We start from the raw sequence: 7900 nt of genomic DNA on the forward strand, positions 1-7900 counted from the left end.
CATGAGGGGGGTCTGTTTTTGGACTCCTGTATTATAGTTCATTAATCTGCCTATTCCTGTCCTAATACTACATTGTTTTAGTTATGATAATTCCATAATATGTATTTATGATCTTTTGCCTTCAAAATTTTCTGATATTCTCATGCAGTATATTAGAACGTAAGAATAAATGTGTCAGTTTCTTTATCTATTCATATGTTGAAAAAGCCAGACACAGAAAGAAAACAAGTACATGATCTCACTTGTATGTGGAATCTGAAAACCTCAAATACATAGAAGCAGGCACAGGGGGGCGGGGGAAATGGGGAGATGCTGGTAAAAGGGTACAAAGTTGTAGTTATGTAAGATGAATAGGTTCTGGACATCTACTGTACTGAACACTGGAAATCTGCTAAGAGACTAGGTTTCAGGTGCTCTCACCACACACACAAAAAACAGTAACTATGTGAGGAGATGGATGTGTTAATTAGCTTGACTGCAGTAATCATTTCACTATGCATATGTATATCAAACCATCACATTGTACACCTTAAATGTATACAATTTTATTTTAAAAGTAAAATAAGTATAAATGTGTCATGACTCCCCTCAGGTAGGGTTAGGATTTTGATTGCATTAATTTACTGACACTGATAGAATATGTCATTCCATTCATTTAATCCTTAATTTAATATTTATATATCATAAATAGGTTTTTTTCTCATTACCTGTTCTAGTTGGTTATTTCTACTGTGTAGGAAATCTGTGGATTTGTGTATGCTTACATCTTGTAAACAGACATATTACGAGATTCTCATTAGTTTTTCAATTGATCTCTTCTGTTTTCTAGGTAGACATTATAGTCTACAAATAATGATCATTTTCTCTCTTCCTTTCTAATGTTTACTATTATTATTATTATTTTGGTCTTCTTTCACTGGCCAGAGCCTGGAGCAAAATGATGAATAACAACAGGGATGGTGTGCATCTTTGTCTTGCTCCTGCTAGAAGAATTTTAACTTTAAATTATCTTTATTAGGTTATAGAACTTTTCAAGAGTGTATGTTGAGTTTTTCAAATGTCTTTCTTGTACCCATTGAAATAATCAAATGGTTTTCTTCCCTCAGCCTATAATTAGTTGTATTAGTAAATCTGTTAATGTTTAACAATATTGCTTAACATTCTTAGCATAAACTCTACTTGTTCATGGTGTTATGTTTTAAACACTGCTTGATTTAATTTACTAATATTTTATTAGCATCTTTGCATCTATATTCATGTTTGAGATTGGTTCATAAGAGTATTTCCAAAAGAGTAGTCCGCAGGGATTAAGAGGAATTGGGTTGGGGTGGGGGGAGGAACATACAGTCAAATAAATTTGGAAAATTGTGGATTAAACAAAGCAAAATAGTATTCTGTAGGACTACACTATTACATATAGGGACTCTCCTCAACCCATATGACAAAAAAATTCACTTTCTCAAGGATTTTAAAGAATTACTATTCAGTGAGAAACATTGGAAAATGTTGATCTTTGGTGCTGTCAGGTGTGGCATCATGGTTATTCTGGCCTTATGAATTCATGAAATGGTTGGGAATCTGTCTTTTTATATACCTTAGAATAGTTTAATCCATCAGCCTGGATTCCAGAGTGAAGTGGCCCCAGGGATTGGGATTGACTAACGTAGCATCGCACAGCCTGTCCAGATTAACACATGCATTCTTGTGGGTAAATGTTGGTAATTTATATTTTCCTTGAAAGTTATATTTTCTATCTAGAATTTCAAATGCACTGGCATACAGCTGTGCTTGGTATAATTTTAAAATATCTGTATTGGTGGTTAGAAACCTTTCATTTATAATGTTCTATGTTTCTGTGTTTTATTATTCAGAGGAGTTATTAGAGGTTTGTCTATTTTTATCGGTATTTTCAAAGAACCAGTTCTGTTCTTGGTTTTATCAATTTGATCTTTTCTGCATTGTAATATATTAATTTCTATGTTATCTACATAAATTTATACTTTTTGTTTTTTTCGGGTGAGTGGATACTTCTCTGGTTCTTGAATGTTATGTGACTCTGGGTCTTGTTTAAATTCTATGGCGAACATAGATACTTTTGTTTTAGCAGACAATTTATCTGGATGGGTTAAGGTCTCACATTCCAAACTGGTCTCTGTGGGCTGTTTTTCCAATGCCAGTTGTTCTCAAAACTTTTGCTGAGCCACTGAGTTCTTTCCTGTGTTCGTGCAGCACTCAGTGGACCGTCCAGAAACTGGGCAGTGAACTATCCTTTTGCTCAGTTTTGGAAGTCTTTGGTGTGTTGATTAGGAATACCTACGGAACTCACAGGTTCGCTTTTCCTAAGCTCCTCCCTATGTTTCTCACTCCAGTACAATCCAGTTCCCTGGGCCTTCCCTTTTCTGTGCTCCAGTCAGAAATCACAACCAAGCTGAGACAGTATTGAAAGTAGAAGGGGGAGCTAAAAACAGGGTGTTAACTGACTGCTCTACAATAGGTATAAGCCAGGGCTGTCCCTAGTAAGCCATGGCATACACACTAGACTTAAGTACTAATGGGGAAATAGCAAAGAAGAGGGATAAAGACACACTTTTACGTGTTTTGCGGGGGCTACTCATTTCAAATGTGTATATGGTGGCAACATGAAGCTTATTTATGAAGTTATATTTGAGTGGAGGGGTAAGCCACGTAGATATCTGTAGATTCCTGGGGAAGCACTTTTCAGGAAGACAGAACAACAAGCGGAAAAGTCCTGAAGTAGGAACAAAATGAGTCCATTCCAGGAACAGGAAAGAGACAGGTGTGCGAGAGCAGAAGGCACAAGGGGAAGGGTAGGAGGTAAATGAAAAGACAGAGTGGAAGCTAATCTCATGTCAGTGAACTGAGACCACTGTCAGGATGCTGGCTTTGCCCTGAAGAGAGGCAAGGGTGGAAGCAGAGTCCACTCCGGAGGCTGTGGCGGTGAAGCAGATGTTGCCGACTTCGTCCACGCTGGAGATAAAAATCTGAGCATCGCCAGTGCAGAGGCAGTATTTTCCAGCACAAGGCTGAATGAAGTCCAGACGTCTAGGAGGCAGAAGCATCAGCACATGAAACTGAGAAGCAGCAGGCAGAGAGGGGAGGAAAACCAGGCAGGGACCACAGAAACCAAGGAGGGGATGTTCGGAGGAGAGAGTAATCTTCTGTGTCAAATGCACCTGATAGAGAACAGGAGAGAAACAACGGAGATTGTGAGTACAGACAACACTTTTGAGACAACACTTTCTGTGAAGGGAAGAGAAATGAGGATGACAGCTTGGGGGAAGTCAGGCCAAGAGAGAATTTTTTTTAAGTTAAGAAAGCTTCAGTGGAGAAGACTGAGGATGCAGGAGAGAGGGGAATTGGGGGAGGGGAAGTGCAGCAAGGACAGTTGTCCTGCTGTGGACCACAGTGCAATGCACGCACTCCTGGCATTTCAACATTGTGCAAAGCCGCACACCAACAGTTATGGGTTGAATCATGTCCCCCCAAAAAGATATGTTGAGGTTAACACTCAGTACCTGTGAATTTGACCTTATTTGGAGATGGAGTCGTCAGATGTAATTAGTTGAGGTCATCCTGGAATAGGATGGGCCCCTGATCCAATATGACTAGTGTCCTTATAAAAGGGGGACATTTAGACACAGACATGCACACAGGAAGAATGCCACGTGAAAACTGGAGGGATCCCGCCCCAGTGCCTTCAGAGGGGTGGCAGAGTGCCACAGGCTGGGGCTGCACTCAGGAAGGGGCCTCCCATACAAAAGCTTCTTTTGTCGTTTGGTTTTTCCTTAACTTGTTTTTGTTTTTTAGTGAGTGAAGTGACAGCAAAGGCTTATAAATATCGGCAGATGGTGGGTAGATCCATGTGGGGGGCGGGGGGGCCACACACCGATCCCTCCCACTATCAGCTGAGATGAAGAACAGGAGCGTGGAAGCGTGAACGATGACCGCGCAGCACCACCACCCTCTAAGGCTTGCAGCCACAACTTTAAAGTGCTGGGAACCCGCAGAGTCAGACTGGACAAGACACTGGCTTAGCCAGGCCAGGCCAGCAAAGCAGCAGGGGGACAAGAGCATTAGTGGTATGCACAAGGAAGAGAGCAAGACAGACCATGAAAGAAGTCAATATGTTGCAGGCAGGTGTAAACCTCAATGGCTTGAGGTTGAGATTAGGAAGGGGCTGCGGTGATTGGTAATGACAAGGTCCCAGGTGTGACTGTGGCTGAGGGACGGGGAGAAGATCAAGACCACCAGAGGGAGATGGTCAAGCAGAAGGAGCCGTATTACCTTAAGGGACGCATGGAGGCAACAAAAGTTAGTGTGCTGGACATTTATTTTTATTCTTTTGAGTTCATATTTTCATCTGAATCCTCTGTTCCTAAGTGTTCTCACTGCACTAAATTCTACAGGAAGCCCAAAAAATTGATTCTCCAAAACATCCCATTGCCGTCTCATTCGAAGTGTTCCAAACATTTTTTAAAAGTATGTTACTCTGAAAACTTGTATTAATGGCAATTCCATAACCAGTGTTCAGTATACCCCACCACTTCTAAGCTTCATATTAAATATTGGTATCTATTTGCCATTTTCCAGCAATCTGAATAATTTTGTCTTATGACATATGTGGAGTCGTACATGAAAAGTCTGAGCTGTACAAAGGCACTCTGACCATATACTCCTTCCCTCTCAAAAACCCTTCCAAGCTTTGTTCTTATTATCTGCTTTTAAAATGTCCCTTTCCTTGGTCTTTACTATGGGTGAACAGTTTTCCCTCCAGTTAGTTACTGGTTATATAGATTTCTCCCAGAACCATGTTGGGCCCGATCTGCTTTCGGAAGTTTCAGGTATAACCAACTGAATACCTATGGGATAGGGGGAGGGTCAAGTACAGGGTATGACAGGGAGCCGGGAGGAAGGGAAGGGAGTCCAGGTTTACTTCCCAACTTGCCCACCTCTGTATTGCCCAGGGCCAAATTCCCTTGGTCTTCCTGCCCTTCGTCTTCCAGGATCATCTTTGTCTCGGACCAATCCTTCTCTGGGATAAAACTTTTTTTCGCCAGCACCTTCTTTTTCATCTGACCTGCACAGACTCTGTCCAGAAAGCCAAGGTCAGTCCTAGACCTTGGTCATCTCTCAGGCAGCTGCGGACCAATGGAGTAGAGAAGTGCGACCACAGCCCACTTTTAACTGAACACTGCAGTCACAGTGGGATGCCAAGTCGATACTGAAAAGCTAACACTGTCACTTTGTGCTGGTATTGCAACCAACAGTGATAGTAAAGTTGAAAATTAAATGTCTAGGGTCAGTTAAAATTTAACTCTTAAGCTGCCTCTGGACCACCTGACTGAGAATAAACTATTGCCCAATCCACTCCGAACAGGGACTTAGTAGCCAAAGATGTTAAGTACTGAGGAAAAGGAAGAGATTGTTATCCCCTGACCTTTTGCTTTTTAAATTTTTGTATATTTTACTCTCTAGAATCCACAGGTCTGATCTGGGGAAAATAAGCTGACTCAGTCTTAGATGGGTTTATTTGGGGAGCTAGAAGATCCAGAAAAACATTCATGGCCTACCTCTGAATAAAGAATCCCCTAAAGGCAAAACAGAGTTGTAACACCATCAACTGAACATAAACCACAGCCAGGAGACATGATCCTTTATACACAAACTGCTCAAATATACTGAGCACACAAGAAAGGGATACAAACAAAAGTAAATTCTTCAGCTGAACTTTAAAGCACCATCCACACCTGAGTTTTCAGCTAGAACCCTGGGCCATGTCATGCTAATAACTCAAAGAAGAAAAGCAGTTCTGCGCATATAATACACTAACCAACTCTTCCAACACTGATGCCTTTCAGAACTGGTTGTGTAAACAGTACTCACTGCATACAGAAGAGTATTAATATAGAGAAAACATGTTGAATTAGCAGGCCTGTCTATTCTATGATACTGGTTGTACTTATAACATTTCAAAATAAAAAATGTAAAAATGAAAAAGTCTATCAATGAATTTTGGCCACAAGACTAAAAAGTCACTCTGCGATGAGTGCATAAAGCTTCAATAAATTTATGGCGTCACTTGGGGCAAGGAGAAAAAAGCCCTCCAATCCATCATGCAATCGTAGAACTTCAGACCTCCCACCTGATGCTTCCATCTGGCTCTTTAAAATATTTGAACTATTATTACCTTTTTTGCAGAGGCAGATATTAGCTAAGCGGCCTTATGAAAGGAACCGGAAAAGGAAGTAAGCCATTGTCAAAAACTGGCCATGATCACGCAAGACCCAACAGGCTGAGTGAGGTGTTCAAAACCCCTTTCTCCCTCGAGGTGAGGCACTGACCTTGGATTCACTTTCTAGTTTGGTTGCCCTGGAAACCTGATGAAGGTGGATGGTCAGCTGTGGGATGGGCGGGCCTGCTTCCGGCACAATGTCCCAGGAGGTACCCTGCGCCTGGTCTGGGAGGGCTGCGACTGCACATCAACACCTGCTGGGAGTCACAGCTCAGCGTCCCTGAGTGCGGTGGGCCTATCGCTCCTGGGCCCTGACCCTGGCTGTTACAAGACAGAGTGCTCTCTGATGGCTTCTAAGCCAGGGTGGTTAGAAGCCTGCGGCCACCTGTGGGGACATTAGAATTGTGCCTAAAGCTGCCCCCTGGCATGGTGCCCATGGTGTCTTGCCTGTCCTGTGTCCTTCAGAGTAAAGTGGTGTCAGACATGGCCTATCCGGGTCTTGTGAGTCTAACGTGCAGTCAAACCCAACACCAGCTATGGTGAGTGCTGTACATGCTATCAGCAGAGTCTGCAGAACCAACCAAGACGAACCTTTAAGAAATGGTTCAATACCCTTAAAGGTATCATGAGGTTCAGGGCAGAGAATAGCAAGCACACAAAGAAAGGAGAGTATGCATTCATTAAGGGATTGAACTTAATGAATTATTAGGTATTTCTAAATAAGAGCAAGGCACCATGGTACAGAGGGAAGGGAATTCACCCGGGAACCAGATCTGGGTTTCACTCTGGCTACGCAGCTGTGGCGGTCAGCGTCTATAGGGGCAGCAAGGATGATCAACTGTGCTTCCCATCATCCCCTGCTGTTGCTACTGACCAAACCACTCTCAGTTAACCCCAGAAAATAAAATGCTATAATCTTTGACTCCATAATTCCATTTTTGGTAATCTAATCTCAGGAAAAATCCTAAATAAAAGAAAAATCCTTCTGTAAACATGCAAACTGCCGAGTTATTTCCTACTTAGAGAAAAAAATTTTAAAACAACCAATTGTCTGTGAATCACAGTTTACTAGAGTTTACCTATTAGAATACTATGAAACCAGTAAAATAATGTTAATTTAAAAGCAGTACATAATAAGCAAATTCCATAATAAGTAAAGAAAGTAGGATAAAAATTATACAGACAAAATTATTTCAATTGTGTTTTTAAAAAACCTATGCATAGAAAAAGAAATGGAAGCCACAGAATCATTAAGGGGGACTGCAAGTGGAACTTAAATGCCTTTTTTCCTAGTTTCTAAACTTTCTCAAATGAACATGTTTACAATGGAAAAATAGTTAAATTTCAGTTGCATTTCCAACACATTTGTTACTCAGTATCACTTTTTGTAGTCAATCTTGTGCTCATTATCTTTCCGGGTTTACTATCCTAATATTAAGCTTGAGGACTTCCCTGGTGGTGCAGTGGTTGAGAGTCCGCCTGCCGATGCAGGGGACATGGGTTCGTGCCGCAGTCCGGGGGGATCCCACATGCCGCAGAGCGGCTGGGCCCGTGGGCCATGGCCGCTGGGCCTCTGCTCCGCAGAGGGAGAGGCCACAGCAGTGAGAGGCCCGCGTACCGCAAAAAAAAAAAAAAAAAAAAAAAAAA

Source organism: Lagenorhynchus albirostris, chromosome X, assembly GCF_949774975.1.
Source record: "Lagenorhynchus albirostris chromosome X, mLagAlb1.1, whole genome shotgun sequence".
NCBI classification, from domain to species: domain Eukaryota; kingdom Metazoa; phylum Chordata; class Mammalia; order Artiodactyla; family Delphinidae; genus Lagenorhynchus; species Lagenorhynchus albirostris.